Raw genomic sequence first — 17,285 nt, 5'->3', positions numbered from 1 at the left:
CTGCTGATCCTTTGCCTGTTGACCCAGTGCTTGCTGTTCCAGTGCCCGCTGACCCAGTGCTTGCTGTTCCGGTGCCTGCTGACCCAGTGTTTGCTGATCCAGTGCCTGCTGAGCCACGGTCTGCCGCCCTGTTTGATGTGCCACTGTCTGTTGCCCAGCCTGGTTTGCCACTGCCGGATATCCTGCATGCAGCTGGCGCTCCCCTGCTTGATGTCCAGCTTGCCTTCAGTCCCAGTGTTGGGACATGTGTTGCAATGAGGGCAGGTGTATCCCTAATGTTACGCCTCTTCAGGAACTTGACCTGTGGGGTGCCAAGACGGCTTCCAGACCCTGGTGGTGGGGCGCATGATCAATTGCTGGACTCTGGTGGCACGCCTTCCGGCAAGTTAAAGGACTTTGGCCTAGAGAGTGCTAGAAGACCCGCAGACATGGAGGGGAGACCTTTTTGGACTTTCGGGGTAGAAGCACAATGGAGCGTCCGGAGGCCGCTCCTTAAAGGGGGGGAACTGTCAGGATCTGTGTCATTACGTGGGTCACCTGCTGGTGGCACTGTTGTTCCTGGAACTGAGGGGCGCAGTTCCAGGGCCCACCAGCGGGTGTCTCCCAGCAGCTGGACTGTTCTTTTAATTAAGCTGCACCTGAGGAGGACTGCTGAGGGAATATAAGCCCGCCCTTCACTGAGGCTCAGTGCTTCAGTATTTTCTCTGCTAGCCGTGTCCCTGTCTGAACCTGTATCCTGAAACCTGTATCCTGAAACCTGTATCCTGATCCTGAGTCCTGTTCCCTGCATCCTGCTTCCTTTACCTGGCTCCCTGCTTTCCTTGTCTCCTGTTCCTGTCCTGTCCTGCAATTGTTTGCTCCATCCCTTTGTATATAGTTTGTTAGGTTCTATTGGGGTTTTGTACTGTTATCATTTATATTTTGTTTACTTGTTTATGGTCACTGGTGTTGGTATTGGAGTGTGTCATTTTGCTTAATAAACTTATTTACATCTTTATCCATCTGGGTCCCGATTCCTTGGTGCAGCCAACTGATCTGATCACTCTTGCTGGATGCCTGCATGTGGTATCCCTGACAGTTGGCCTCACCAACTTGTATTAGGTTAGATTTAATGCTATCTTTCACATTAAATCTAACCTAATACAAGTTGGTGAGGCCAACATAGAGTCAGTTTGGGTTACGTTGCAGTTTGCTAATCATGCAGTAACTCGTGTAGGTGTGATATATAGACCACCTGGTCAAGTTAAAGAACTAGATGATCTACTAGTTGAAGAAATAGCTAAAATGACAATGAAAGGAGAAGTTATCATTATGGGAGATTTCAATCTTCCAGATATAAACTGGAAAACCAAAATAGCAAGTTCTACCAGGAGTACAGATATTCTAAATTCCCTACTGGGGTTGTCTCTGCAACAAGTGGTTGAGGAGCCAACCCGGAGGGAGGCCATTTTGGATTTGGTATTCACAAATGGGGATTCGGTATATGATGTCATTGTAGGCGAAACCTTGGGATCTAGTGATCACCAGTCAGTGTGGTTTAATATAAGAACTGAGAAAGAGTCACACCACACAAAAACAAAAGTTTTAGATTTTAGAAAAACAGACTTTTCAAAAATGAAATTAGTCATAAATGAGTCCTTATCAGACTGGAACGGATTACATGGAGTCCAGGAGAAATGGGACTACTTAAAAGGTGCATTATTGAAGGCAACAGAAAATTGCATTAGACTGGTCAGTAAAAGCAAAAAAAGGAAGAGACCACTGTGGTACTCAGCAGAAGTGGCCCAAATCATTAAAAATAAAAAGCTAGCATTTTGTAATTATAAAAAAACCCAGAGCAATGAAGATAAGGAAATCTACAAGATTAGGCAGAAAGAGGCCAAGCAAGTTATAAGAACTTCTAAAGCGCAGGCAGAAGAAAAACTAGTTCAGTCTATGAAAAAGGGGGATAAGACATTCTTCAGATATATAAATGAAAAAAGGAAATTAAAACAAGGAATAACTAAATTAAAAACAAAGGACGGAAGGTATGTAGAAGAGAATAAAGGGCTAGCCGACTGCCTTAATGAATACTTCTGTTCAGTTTTTACAGAAGAAAAAGAAGGAGAAGGACCTCCACTTGAAAGGATGACTAATGAATCGTTTGATGCATGTGTCTTTACAGAGGAAGACGTTCTAAGATTGCTGTCTAAAGTGAAGACAAATAAGTCACAGGGTCCTGATGAGATACACCCAAAATTATTAAAAGAGCTTAGTGGTGAGCTGGCAAAACCATTAACAGATTTATTTAACCAATCATTAGTAACAGGAGTCGTCCCGGAAGATTGGAAATTGGCAAATGTCGTGCCCATTCACAAGAAAGGTAGTAGGGAGGAATCGAGCAACTATAGACCAGTGAGTCTGACATCAATAGTAGGCAAATTAATGGAAACCCTATTAAAGGATAGGATTGTGGAACATCTTAAATCCCATGGATTGCAAGATGAAAAACAACATGGGTTTACTTCATGGAGATCATGTCAAACAAATCTTATAGATTTTTTTGACTGGGTGACTAAAATAATAGACGGTGGAGGTGCAGTAGACATTTCAAATCTAGATTTTAGTAAGGCTTTTGACACTGTCCCACATAGAAGACTTATCAATAAACTGCAGTCATTGAGCATGGACTCCCATATTGTTGAGTGGATTAGGCAGTGGCTGGAGTGACAGACAACAGAGGGTTGTAGTCAATGGAGAACATTCAGAACAAGGTCATGTTACCAGTGGGGTACCTCAGGGATCTGTACTGGGACCAATTTTGTTTAATATCTTCATAAGTGATATTGCAAAAGGCCTCGATGGTAAGGTTTGTCTTTTTGCTGATGACACAAAGATATGTAACAGGGTTGATGTTCCTGGAGGGAAACGCCAAATGGAAAAGGATTTAGGAAAACTAGAAGAATGGTCAGAACTCTGGCAACTGAAATTTAATGTGGATAAGTGCAAGATAATGCACCTGGGGCGTAAAAACCCAAGGGCAGAATATAGAATATTTGACACAGTCCTGACCTCAGTATCTGAGGAAAGGGATTTAGGAGTAATTATTTCAGAAGACTTAAAGGTGGGAAGACAATGTAATAGAGCAGCACGAAATGCCAGCAGAATGCTTGGATGTATAGGGAGAGGTATAAGCAGTAGAAAGAGAGAAGTGCTTATGCCGCTGTACAGAACACTGGTGAGACCTCACTTGGAGTATTGTGCGCAGTACTGGAGGCCATATCTCCAGAAGGATATAGATACTCTAGAGAGAGTTCAGAGAAGAGCTACTAAACTAGTACATGGATTGCAGGAAAAAAACTTACCAGGAAAGGTTAAAGGACCTTAACATGTATAGCTTGGAAGAAAGAAGAGACAGAGGGGATATGATAGAAACTTTTAAATACATAAAGGGAATCAACTCGGTAAAGGAGGAGAGCATATTTAAAAGAAGAAAAACTACCACAAGAGGACACAGTTTTAAATTAGAGGGGCAAAGGTTTAAAAGTAATATGAGGAAGTATTACTTTACTGAGAGAGTAGTGGATGCATGGAATAACCTTCCTGCAGAAGTGGTAGCTGCAAATACAGTGAAGGAGTTTAAGCATGCATGGGATAGGCATAAGGCTATCCTTCACATAAGATAGGGCCAGGGACTATTCATAGGATTCAGATATATTGGGCAGACTAGATGGGCCAAATTGTTCTTATCTGCCGACACATTCTATGTTTCTGTGTCTGCTGACATCAAGTAAGAGGCTTTTTACCTGTTATAAATAAAGTTTTGAGACTTTATTACGCTATGGTGCTGCCTTCTTTTTACTTTATATGGTGGATCATATACTGTTGAGTATCGAGAGGATAAGGAATCCATCCATTGCTTAGTGGAGTCTTGGTGGCTGTACCTGGTCCGAGTGCATGTCTTCAGATGCCAGTGTGTGGTTACAACCTATGCTGTTTGTATTGCAGCTTTCAGGTGAGAGGCTAGCAATACTGGTGGAGGATTTTCACAGTGTGTGAGCACTCTTTGGATTAGGACATTGCATCGTGCACTTTCTCTGGGCTGTTTTTACATGAATGAACTTATCAACTCTTACTTATTGGGACTTTCTGTGCATATTTTATCCCATTTCCATGGATTTTTTAATAGTTCTATGGATTGTATTCAATTTTAATCTATTGTTGATCCTTATTGCATATCTAGCGCTGCACCATATTCTCTATTGTTTCCATTTTGGTATAGTTTATTGTACCAAGTTGTTTAGCAGCTTTGATTTTACCTATTTATGCTTGCGCCGATATATTTTTCTGGTCACTTTATTCAGGGGAGGCTGCCAACTGCAATCCCACAAAGGGACGCTGGCCAAGGGTCCACAAATGGACCACCTAATAAACCCTGCAAAAGACAAGTGGGTCGCCCTCTGAGCCCTCCATAGAGGACATAATAAGACATAGCCTCCTTAAACGGTGGCCGCGCTTCGTGATGCGGACGTGCAGGCGAGATATTCTTGCTAAAACAAGGCAGGTGCCTCACACAATAATGGCGGCAAGACTGTCATTAAAAATTAAGCACCCCCCACAGCGCCACCCGGTCCAAGGGAGGTGCCAAGATGACCATATGCAGGCTGCAAGCCACGTCCTAAAGTTTTGTGGGGGCCCAGTTGCAATTGCACGGATGTTCAGCCCGGCAGATGCCGAAAAGAAGAGTGGGGGTTTCAGCTACACACACACTCGGCCACATGGCCTAGTAGGCCGCAGCCTAAATTTTTGAGGGTTGGCCGAAAAGACCCACAGTAACCAAAATTTTAGAGGGGCTGGGGGAAAGGGAGGGGAACCCGGGGGTCCCACCATCCCAGGGAGGGGGCCACATCCACCCCAAAACCCTCCAGGGGTAGTGGGGGGACAGCTACTTACCACACCAGGAACAGGATGGGCACCGCTTCAGACAGGACACCGCTCCATCATAATGTGGGTGCTGTCGGGCAGAAGGAAACACTGCGACTCAGGCCAAAGACGTTTAACTCGCAGGCCAGCCCCCATCCTATGTCTATGTCGCGGCTGACCTAGCGCGGAGCTGCAATCTGCATGCGCTCACTGGCCGGACTGGGGGGACCCTAAGGATCTATATTATCCAGTTTGTCGCCCAGTCCAGCACTTGATTGTAGTTACCAAGGGAACACAATTAGAAAAGAGGAAAAAAATTCCATATAAAATGAAAAAATTGCTAGGACCTAGGTACTTACTCCTGACTAGGCAGAAAAAAAAGAGAGAGAGTGGGTGTATACCCCTTGGGACTGCCCAAAGGGGTAGTTAAGCTTTTTCCTGCCTAGTTTCCTACTCCTGTAGGAGGCAGTATAACCCAATGGTTAAGAAGAATCAGGAGCTGTGTCAGTCAATAAATTAACGAGAAAATTAATTTTGGATTCATTAGTTATGTTATGATTCGGGGATTCTGATGGATCCACCTCTATGCAACCCAAACACAATAAGTAGGAACCATCTTATACCAATTTTATACCCTACTGTGTTTATTGCAACATGTTTCCATTTCATATGTAGTGTTTTTTTAATAATGAAAAATGTTAATGCAAAATAAAAATTAAAAGGGATCCGAATCAATTGGGATCATTCGTTATGTCGGTATGTTATTTTGGATGCTTCAAACATTAAACAAAAGGCCTAAACTATCGCATCATGTCATCTGAACATGCATCAGATACATCCGAATCTCCGCTTAGCAAATATAGTTCGAATTTTGGTTCGTAATGAAATAAATTTTATATGTCTAATAATGAAATATCTAATTTAGCAATTAATTTAGTTTAATTTGAGAAAAATGTCTTACAGACACAAACAAGCTAGCATTGACCATGAAGTATAACCCCCCCCCCCCCCACACACATTATTTACATATTACCCTACCTTCTTGCAGGTCCTACTGAAGTTCAAAAGCCATGCCAAATGCACAAAATGGGATTTTCTATAAGATTTATGGTGAAAAGACAATATGCAATTTTAGGGTACCTTTGCAGCCTAGAAATTAGTACAGCAAAAACATACAAGTGAGGCAGTAATGCAGTATTTAAAACCCAACCTTATGTTGGCCAGCTCCCCTTTACAATTTTTTTGTATACCTGTATTTTCTTTGGATTAGTCCCATAATGTGCATATATTCTGCATGTAGTAGTAGTAGTGATGTGTGTGCTTCTTGTATTGTTACTGTGTTGTATTGAACTGCATGAGGTTTTTATTATTCTGTAGCATGCTGACATCCAGTGGCAGTTCTGGGCTGCTACAAATTGTTTACTAATGTGATTGTGGTATTCTCTCCTCCCCACCCCCACAGTATAGTGCTAGTTAGTTTAGTCTTAGCTAGACACCCCCCACCAATTCTTCCATGTTCCCTCAGTCAGTGTTAGTTATTCACAAATACAGAGCTTAGGAAAGTTATTGTCTTCTTACACTTCAAAAGATTAAAGGAAAGTGTTCACCTTTAGGAACATGCTACACCTATACTGAACAGAATTATAAATGCAACACTTGTTTTTGCCCCCATTTTTCATGAGCTGAACTCAAAGATCTAAGAAAACCGAGATTCATCCGTGAAGAGAACACCTCTCCAAAGTGCCAAATGCCATCGAATGTGAGCATTTGCCCACTCAAGTCGGTTACGATGACGAACTGCAGTCAGTTCGAGACCCCGATGAGGATGACAAGCATGCAGATGAGCTTCCCTGAGATGGTTTCTGACAGTTTGTTCAGAAATTCTTTGGTTATGCAAACCCATTGTTGCAGCAGCTTTCCGGGTGGCTGGTCTCAGACGATCTTGGGAGGTGAGGATACTGGATGTGGAGGTTCTGGGCTGGTGTGGTCTGCAGTTGTGAGGCCGGTTGGATGTACTGCCAAATTCTCTGAAACACCTTTGGAGATGGCTTTTGGTAGAGAAATTAACATTCTTTTCACGGGAAACAGCTCTGGTGGACATTCCTGCAGTCAGCATGCCAATTGCACGCTCCCTCAAAACTTGCGACATCTATGGCATTGTGCTGTGTGATAAAACTGACCATTTTAGAGTGGCCTTTTATTGTGGCCAGCCTAAGGCACAGCAATAATCATGATGTCTAATCAGCATCTTGATATGCCACACCTGTGAGGTGGATGGATTATCTCGGCAAAGGAGAAGTGCTCACTAACACAGATTTAGACAGACTAGCTAGTCTCCATAGACTTAAAAGATGACTACGTCCACGTGCCTAGAGCAGAAGAGTATCATAAATATCTCCGGTTTGCGGTTGGGCAGGTTCATCTCCAGTTTACCTGCCTCTCTTTTGGTCTTTCAACCTCACCTCTGGCGTTTTCGAAGGTTCTGGCCCTGGTAGCCTTCATTAGGACAAAAGGCATATGCCCACATCATTATCTCGACAACCTCCTCCTGCTGTCACAGGACAGAGAACAACTGCTGCTTCACAGGACTCAAGTCATTTCCACACTCCTAGAGTTTGACTTGCTACTGAATCTGGAAAAGTGTTACCTGGATCCAACCCAGCGTCTAGTATACCTAGGAGTCCAGTTCGACACAGTTAAAAATCTTCCCCTGGAGAAGATCCCAGTAGTATGGGACAGAGTGCGCCTGGCCCTGTCTTCCTCATGCCTAAGAGCCTCACAATGCCTCAGAATCCTTGGCATGATGGTCTCCACGGCTCCCATGGTCAAATTTCCAGCAAGAACTATGTGGTCTTTTATTAAACTCTCCAGTATCTTCTTGGCTATAGAAGTTAAACTAACAGGTCTGTATTTACTTGGCAAAGACTTTGATCCCTTTTTAAATATAGGCACCACATTGGCCCTACGCCAATCCAGTGGTACTATTCCGTCCTTAACGAGTCCCTAAAAATTAGAAACAAAGGCTTTGAAATTAAAGCGCTCAATTATTTTAGGATGTGTGGGTGGATGCCATCTGGTCCAGGTGCTTTCCACCCTTATTTTGCCTAAATATTTCTGGACCATATCACTTTTGAGCCATTGTGGATCATTTGGGGCTGTGTCAATACCATCCTCATTAAGGTCATGAGCTCCCCCATGCTCCTTTGTATACACAGAGCTGAAGTATTTAATAAATTTGCCTTCTTTTTCTCCCCAGTCCTGATTATTTTGTAAAGGGCCTACATGCTCAGACCTAACCTTTTTACTATTAATATATTTAAAGAATTTTTTGGGGTTTGTCCTACTATCTTTTGCAATCTGTCGTTCATTTTGAATTTTTGCGTCCTTGATTTCCTTTTTACATATTCTGTTATATTCTTTGTAACAGTTAAACAATGATAGGGTTCCTTTATTTTTTTAAAAGCGCTTTTCTTTTTATTTATAACTTTTTAACTTTGGCCATGAGCCACATAGGTTTTATTTTTAGCCTTTTAAACTTATTACCCATGGGAATATACTTTGCAGTGAGTTTGCATGAAGTCTTTTTGAAAATTTCCCATTTCTGTTCTGTGCTCTTCCCTCTCAGTCTAAATCCTGGAGAGCAGCCCTCATCTTCGAAAAATTTGCTCTCTTAAAGATAAAGAGGAAGTAAACCCTCCTCTGCAACTTATACCTATAGGTACTGTAAATATCTCCTAAACATGTACCGTTTAGGAGATATTTACTTTGCATGCAGCCAGTGACATCACTGGTGCATGCGCTCTGAAGGAACGGCCGCTCGTGCATGGGAGTGACGTCATCGCGGCTCCAGTCAATCAGATGGCCGGATGGCGCAGACCCAGAAGAAGGGTGACAGAACATGTTACCCATGAGACAGGTGAGCGGTCAGGACTGCGGGGCTTCATTCTAAGGTAAATATTTCACAATGAGCTAGAATGCGATGCATACTAGCTCATTATGGGTTTGTCTTTCAGGTGTTCATTTAAAAAAAAAAAAAATTCTGAGGTTTACAACCTCTAAGTGTTTTTGTATTTCCTGTATGTGTTTTTTGCTTACAGCTAACATTAAATGAAATCATATTATGGTCACTGCTACCCAGATGTTCTTTTATATGAACATTATTAATAAGCTCTGCATGGTTTGAGATTACCAGATCCAACAGAGCATAATTTCTAGTGGGGGCCTCAATAAACTGCATCATAAAATTGTCTTGTAATTGGTTTATTAATTTTTGCACTTTAAATGTTCCAGCAGTGTCATTACTCCAGTCAATGTCTGGGTAGTTAAAATCCCCCATTATTAACACTGTCCTGGCCCTTGCAGCCCTTTCTATCTGTGCCAGGAGCGGAGTCTCCACCTCCTTATTAATACTGGGAGGTCTATAACAAACTCCAATGATAATCTTTGTATTACGCACACCCATGTACATTTCAACCCACACTGCTTCAGACTCGGCACACTCTCCCTCAACTAGGTCCTCTTTCACACTCACTTTGAGATCACTTCTCACATAGAGACAGACACTACCCCCACTCCGTTCTACTCTGTGTTTCTGAAAGAGAGCATAGCCAGGAATATTAAAAGCCCAGTCATGTGAGGAATGAAGCCAAGATTCAGCAATACCAATTAAATCATAGTTCTCCTCGTGCACCAGAGCTTCCAACCCACCTATTTTGCTTGGCAGACTTCTGGCATTGGTGAACAAACACTTTAATTCATTGTCACATTTTGCACACTTATTTTGCATATTTGTAATTTTGGTAGAAATAGTACAATTTCCAATGGTTGTTTGTAACATGGGAACCTTCAGCATGTAACATGGGAACGCTAACTGGTAGGGGATATTCCACCCTTACCGCTGAGTGGGGAAACAAGTGTATGGCTAACTGAAATCTCTGAGCAAGAACAATTATGCAAATCAGGAGTTTAGACATCATTGGCTGCATTCCAACAAACAAGCAACTAGCATTTCCTAAAGGAGTTCAGTGATGGCAGTCTACATATTTTTCCTTTAATGAAATCATCCATTAGTAAAGGGGAAAAAAAAAAAAATCAGAAACCATTTTATGAACAAAAGCTTTAGCACAATTTAATCATGTTTTTTTTCAGTCATTCCATTTTTCGCCATACATTAACAGACACAGCAGGATTTGGAGACTGAACGGGAATGTTAAATACAAATAGAAAACCATTCAATGATCCTTACTTAGTGTTTGTGCACTTCAGTAGATTTGTAGCTGTTGTGTCTGTAGGTCCTCTGTACATAATCTCTAGCATGATTCCCTATATGGCTGTCAATACTACCTGCTTCACATTACCAAAGATGCTGTAGCAATATTTACATACACACTAAAACAACAAAAAAAAAAACTGTACAATTTTGGGTAAAATCTATATCTGAAATTCAGATAATAATAAATTAGTATATTAAAGTATATATAATGCCAAAACCATTTTTTTAAACTATGGTAAGTCAGTTTTTTCTCTGGAATGCCTTTCCCTTTTCAGCGAGATTTCCATTTACTTCCGCTCCACAACAGGAAGTGAGAGGAATGTGTCCCCATTGGAAGATTTTCCCTCTAGTACTGCTATTCAAAATTTGGGGGGGGTCTATGTTTTTTTTTTTAATTTAGACTATACAAATCTTAGGTGTAGAGGCAGAAGGAGGCTGAAGGAAATATATATACATGCAATATATACACCAATCAGCCATACCATTATGACCACTGACAGGCAAAGTGAATAACATTGATTATGTTTTAAAAATGGCATCTGAAAGTGGGTGAGCTATATTGGGCAGCAAGTGAACATGTTATCCCTGAAGCTGATTTGTTCAAAGCAGCAAAAATGGGCAAGCATAAGGATTTGAGCGACTTTGACAAGAGCTAAATTGTAATGGCTAGAAGACTAGGTCAGGGCATCTTCAAAACTACAGCTCTTGTGGGATGTTCCCAGTCTGCAGTGGTCAGGACCTACCAAAAGTGGTCCAAGGACATCCGGCAAATCAGCGACAGGGTCATTGATGACCAAGGCTCATTAATGCGCGTGGAGAGCAAAGTCCCTGTAGTCTGATCCATTAGAAGAGCTACTGTAGCTCAAATTGCTGAAAAAAGTTCATGTTGGTTCCGATAGAGAGATGTCAGAACACACAGGGCATCGAAGTGTGTCGAGTATGGGGCTGTGTAGCCACAGGTCTTTCAGAGTGCCCATACTGACATGTATTCACAGCCAAATGCTCCTACAAAGGGCAAGTAAGCATTAGAACTGGACAACAGGAGCCTTGGAATAATATAGCCTAATGAATTAAAAAATGGAAAATGGTTTGAAGAACAGAACGAGTTTGAGGTGTTGATTTGGCCTACAAATTTTCCAGATCCCAATCCAATAGAGTATCTGTGGGGTGTGTTGGAAAAACAAGTCTGATCCATGGAGGCCTCATCTCACATCTTTAAAGGATCTGATAATGAAGACTCGGTGCCAGATTCCACAGCATAACTTTAGAGGTGTAGTAGAACCCATGCCTTGACGGGTTATGGTGGGTGATCATAATGTTATGGCTGATCGCTATACATATGGGAAACATGAGTCCCTGTATCTGTTCCTGGGGCTGGAATTTAATTATATTCATGTTAAACACTTTTTGGATACACGCGTTTTCATGAATGATGGGAGTGATGCGAGTGACCTGTATGTTAAACCCACAGACCTTTATTAGTTACTGCACTTCCATCAGGGGTTTTTGAAATACATTCCCTATAGTCACTTGTCAGGGGAATAGTGACAAATGAAACCATTCTACAAAATCTATGCTACAAAATCCTAATGTGTATTGATTAAGCCCATTGGGTGAAACATGTCAGAGGAGTGGTACTGGGGTGGGATCATATGCTGAAGGTTGTCGGCTGAATAATGTTTTGCCTGTGAGGACTTATCAGTGTGTGGCTTTTCCTTTGAATTATACTAATCCATGATTAAAAAAAAAAAGACTGAATGAGATGGAAGACAAACGTCCGGTAAGGGGTTTTCCCTGTACCATGCAAGAGTGGGCATGCTCATCTCTGTTAAACGTGACGACACAAAGTATTCTATCTGTAATATCACCAATTTAAACGTGAGAGAATAGCAATTTGGGTTTGCCAGAGTTTGTGTGCCCACCACTTCCCTCCAATACGAGAGGACCCACTATATCTTATTATGTAGTGAAAATATCTCCCAATGGAAAAGTCTGTGGGGACATTTTTTTAGGACCATATAACACGGATTCCTAGCCTTGTCTCAACTGCATTTAATGCACACATACAATTAAAGGAAGTTCCTTTTCTCACCCACACCAGGATTACCAAATCATGATTATTGGTTACTATACCTGACAAACCAGTTATGTGATAACTAAAGTGTCCATTCGGTGTCACAGCTAAAATTAATTGTAACAGACCAGGTACCAAAAAACAAAAGGGGTGGTATTCAGGAGCTGACACTGAAGTTTATTGGATTGAATGTCTTAAATGATAAGTTCACCTTTAGGAAAAAAAATAAAAAAATGCACATTATTTTGCAGAAAAAAATGTGCATTTATTATTCCCCACCCCAAGGAGCCTGCAAAGCATAGCCCCCACAATCAATGGATCGTGGGTACAGTGTCAGGCTCCTGCAGACACTTCCTCCAGCTTTCTTTCCCGTACCTCTGTACAGGCTTTCTCTTTAAAATCTGAAGAAATCTGAAGACTCCCTGTGGCCTGAATGAGATGAGTAAATGATGGCTTTAGCTTCTGTTCTCCACTTGTAGTGAACTCCTCAAACGTGTTTTGCCCTTTTAGGGGCTTAATTCTAGAGGGTCTCTTATTACAGCTAGGATAGATGACGAGACTCACTGGTCTTCTGAGCCATTGCCAGCATTTTGCTGCAACACTTTGGAGTTTAAAATAGTACGGATCAGCATACCAGCAGATATGGGCAATGGATGATTTTCAGCACAGCAAATAACTGCATTGGGCACCGGAAAAGCGTAGAGGGTGTTGGAAAAATTGGATTTTTCACTTACCGTAAAATCCATTTCTCTGATGTTCATTGACGGATACAGCTCCTGGGTTATGCTGCCCACTATAGGAGTAGGACACTATGCAGAAAACAGTCTGGCTATGCCTATTGGCAGCCCCAGGGGGTATACTCCCTCTCTCTGCTATAGGTACTCCATTTTGTTACAAGCAGTGTCAGAAGAATTACAACTCCACAGAGGGGTGGGTTCTGTGTCCATCAGTAAACATCAGAAAAATGGATTTTACGGTAAGTCAAAAATCCCATTTTCTCTTTTGTTCATTGATAGACACAGCTCCTGATCTTCTTAACCATTGGGACGTCCCAAAGTAGTGTCAAACATGAGAGGTGGGAACAGCAAAATAGAAATTCCCAAAGCTAAACTATAGCCAACCAGGTAAACAGGAGCTCAACCAAAACAACTGGAGCCCACCTGAAAAGAACACACTCTTAAAGAGGACTAGGTCCTCTAAACAGCAGCATGCAAAACTTTGTGGCCAAAGGAAGCACCTGCAGATGCCAACACATCCACTTTATAGAACTTTGTGAAAGTGTGCACCGACGACCAGGTGGCCGCCTTGAAAAACTGCGTCACTGACGCCTGATGATGGAAGGCCCAAGAGGCACTGAGCGCCTGAGTAGAATGCGCCTTGACAGGGAAAGGAGGAACCTGACCCTTGGTGGAATAGGCCTGAACCTCCGTCTTTCTGATCCATCTGGAAATGGTTGCAAGGAAAGCAGACAACCCTTTCCAAGCACAAATAGTGAGTGATTTCCTAAAAGTCTCCGTAGCTGCCAAGTACACCCTAATCGCCGAGACCACATCCAAGGCATGCAAAGCAATTTCCATCATATGTTTTGGCCTGAGACACAGGGAAGGCAACACAATGTCTTCATTCAAATGAAAGTCAGAGACAACCTTTGGAATGAATGACGGATAGGGGCGAAGAACCACCTTGTCTCTGTAAACCACCAAGTAAGGTGAACGACAGGATAACGCCGCCAATTCTGACAACCTTGGCACAGAGGTGATAGCCACCAAAAAGTCCTTATGGGACAGCGTAAGCAGGGGAATCTCCCGAAGATTCTCAAAGGAGGCTTCTGGAGGACTGAGAGCACCAAATTGAGTTCCCAAGGCGGTAACGGAGACTGTACTAGAGGAGCCAAGTGCCAAACTCGCTGAAGAAAAGTATGCACCAGGGAGTGTGTGGCCAAGGGCCGTTGAAAGAAGACTGCTAAGGCCAACACCTGGCCCCTGATAGTACTCAAGGCCAGTCTCTGCTAAACTCCCCCGAGATCCGAGCCACCAAAAAAGAACAGGGATGAACCCCAAGAGACTCACACCACACTATGTACGGCTTCCACGTACGATGGTAGATCTTCCTAGAAGTAGATTTCCTAGCTTTTAACAGCGTTGGAATCACCGATTTAGACAAACCTCTATCCATCAGCACCTGGCGTTCAACAGTCAAGCTGTCAAAGCCAGCGACTATAAAGCAGGATGGAAGATTGGTCCTTGGGACAGGAGATCCTCCCTGAGAGGAAGCTTCCAAGGAACGTCAGCGACAAGCCGTACCAAATCGGCATACCAAGCCCGGCAAAGCCAGTCCGGGGCCACAAAGAAGACTGATCACTATGAGTTCCAAGACATTGATCGGTAGTCTGGACTCTTCCAGTGTCCAGATCCCCTGAGCAGAATTTCGGCTGAGTACGCCTCCCCAGCTGGGCAGGCTGGTATCCGTGGTGACCACTGTCCAATACAAGGGGAGCAAGGATTTGCCCAGCCGAAGCACCGGAGAACAAAGCCACTATATCAGGGACTCTTTCGCTCCCCAGCTCAGCCAAATCTGATTTCCAGAGACTGCTGAGTCTTGTCCCATTTGGCCAGAATCTCCCTTTGCAGGGACCTTGCATGGAACTGTGCAAACGGAACCATCTCGAAGGTAGACACCATCAGGCCCAGCACCCGCATGCAAGTCCGGAGGGATGGCCATCTGCTGGACAGCAGGAGATTAATTACCTGCAGTTTCTGGAGTTTGTTCAGAGGAAGGAGCATTCTAGCTAAGGCCGAGTCCAGAGTCAAACCCAGATCGTCCAGCTTTGTGGACGGAACCAGAGCAAACTTCTGAAAATTCAGAATCCAGCTGAACTCCCTCAGAGTTCGTATGCTGATTTCCAGGTTTTCCACCAGAGCAGTAGGATACCCCACTCGCAAAATTGTCCAAGTAGCCCAGTACCACGATCTCCCATTGGCATAACAATGCTAGCACCAGGGCTAATACTTTTGTGAAGACCTGAGGAGCAGAGGCGAGACCAAAGGGTAACGCCACAAACTAATAATGCTCCTCTCCTACGGCAAAGCGTTGGTGACCGGCGCATATTGGAATGTGAATGTAAGCATCCTTGATGTCGATAGAGGCAAGAAAATCCCCCTGATGCAGAGATGACTCCACCATGCGAATGGACTCCATTCTGAACTTCTGTACCCGCACAAAGCAGTTCAGCGCCTTGAGGTCCAGGATTGGATGCACTGTGCCTTCCTTCCTGGGAACTGTAAACCGGTTTAAAACCGGAGTAAAAACCCTGAAAACGTTCCGATGTCGGTACCGGGACAATCACCCCTTGAAGCAACAGGTCTTTTACCGCCCCAAAACAGACCCCAGGACAGGCGCAAGTTGGAAGGAAAGAACCTTGCCAGGGGGCAAGAGCGAAACTCGATCTTGTAGCCAGACCCTATGACTTCATGGACCCACTTGTCTTGTACCAGGGAAGTCCACAGGTCCGGAAAGCAGCAAAGATGTCCCCCATTACGGGTGAGGACGCACCTTAATGCCGAAGGAGCCACAAAGATCAGTCAAGGCCTTAGAATTCTGGTCCACAGACCATCATTAGAGCCAAAAAATACGCCGAATGACCACTGCTGAAATGGAGAGCCTAGCAAATAGGGGAGCCGTATCACAGATAACTGCAGCCCCTGGACCAACTGGTCCGCCAGTTCAGCAAAAGCAGGGGGGAGCTGCTCCCCATCCAGGTCAAAAGCTTAGCCCACTCGGTCAGAGTTTGTGACACCAGTGCAAAGGTAAATACCGGCCTCAGTGCCGAACCAGCCAGGGTGTACATATTGCAGGCCACAGCCTCTGCCTTCTTGTCAGCCGGGTCCTTAAATGCCGGGGACTCTTCAAATGAAATCATGGTTGCCTTGTTTAATCGGAGGGTCCACCACCAGTGGCACAGTCCATTTTTTAGGAAGAGACTCCTCATAGGGGTATAGAAAATCACTTAGGGACCACAATGGGATGTTTTGGCTGTTCCCACTCTTTAGCAACAACTATGTCAAAATAGGTGGGGAAAGGAAACACCTTTGCCGCTCTGGATGGCTTGTGAATGCGTATCATCCTTACTATCTGAGAACTCAGGGCGACCCAGCAGAGTGACCCACGCCTGCGGCGGCCGAATCAGATTCAGGATATGAGGAGACAAATGAGGCAGGGGGTGCTTTTTGCTAGCACGTCGCCCAAAAACCACCCGGGACACAAAGGACTCCAGGATTGCCATCAGTGCATCGATGGATGATTGGGACCCAGAGGGCCCCACAGCCTCAGAGGGGATCAGGACTCCATAAGTTAATAGGGGGACCCCACAAGAAAAGGTGTAAAAAACACTGCTAAGGGACATCCCCATCGCTCCAGCAGCACCACTCAGTCGCCAGTAACAGAGCACCTAGTGGATCCTCAGCAGAGAGAGAGGACCCCACCAGACTCACCACTAAGCAGAAACCGGCACCTGCAGCCACCAGGATAATCTGCACTTTATGTGCGGCAATGAGGAAGTGAAAAGATCCAGGAGTCAGCACCAGGGGATGAGGAGGGGCTGCCACCGCCAAAATCGCCGCCCACAGGGCTCCACTGTCATGGCGGCACTATTTTCAATGGCAAACCAGCGCAAAATGGATGCCGGACTACACAAACATGGACACCATGCATTGAGCACGCAGGCTACAGCAAAATGGCGCCCCCCCCGTGGCTCCCAATATCCTGGGGCCTCAGAAAATGGGACAGGGAGGAAAGTAGGCCCCTGGCAGGAGCCCCCATCAGGAACAGCCTTCCCCCACCAACAGGCGATCACCCGGTCACTGGCGGTGCACCCTCCCGCCCCCATCACCAGCACAGCACCCTGCCCCCACCCCATGCAGTGGACCAGGACACCCCACAGCCCCAGCGTCAGAAAAGGGGGGACAGATGGGGGTGATATGGTCCACAGGGACCACCAGACCGATAGGGGGGGGAGCGGGAAGGAGGGGAACCCGGGAG

This window comes from Pelophylax lessonae (genome assembly GCF_965119305.1).
Source record: "Pelophylax lessonae genome assembly, chromosome: 12".
Taxonomy (NCBI): Eukaryota; Metazoa; Chordata; class Amphibia; order Anura; family Ranidae; genus Pelophylax; species Pelophylax lessonae.
The sequence above is the reverse complement of the archived record's forward strand: the minus strand, read 5'-3'. Positions refer to the sequence as shown.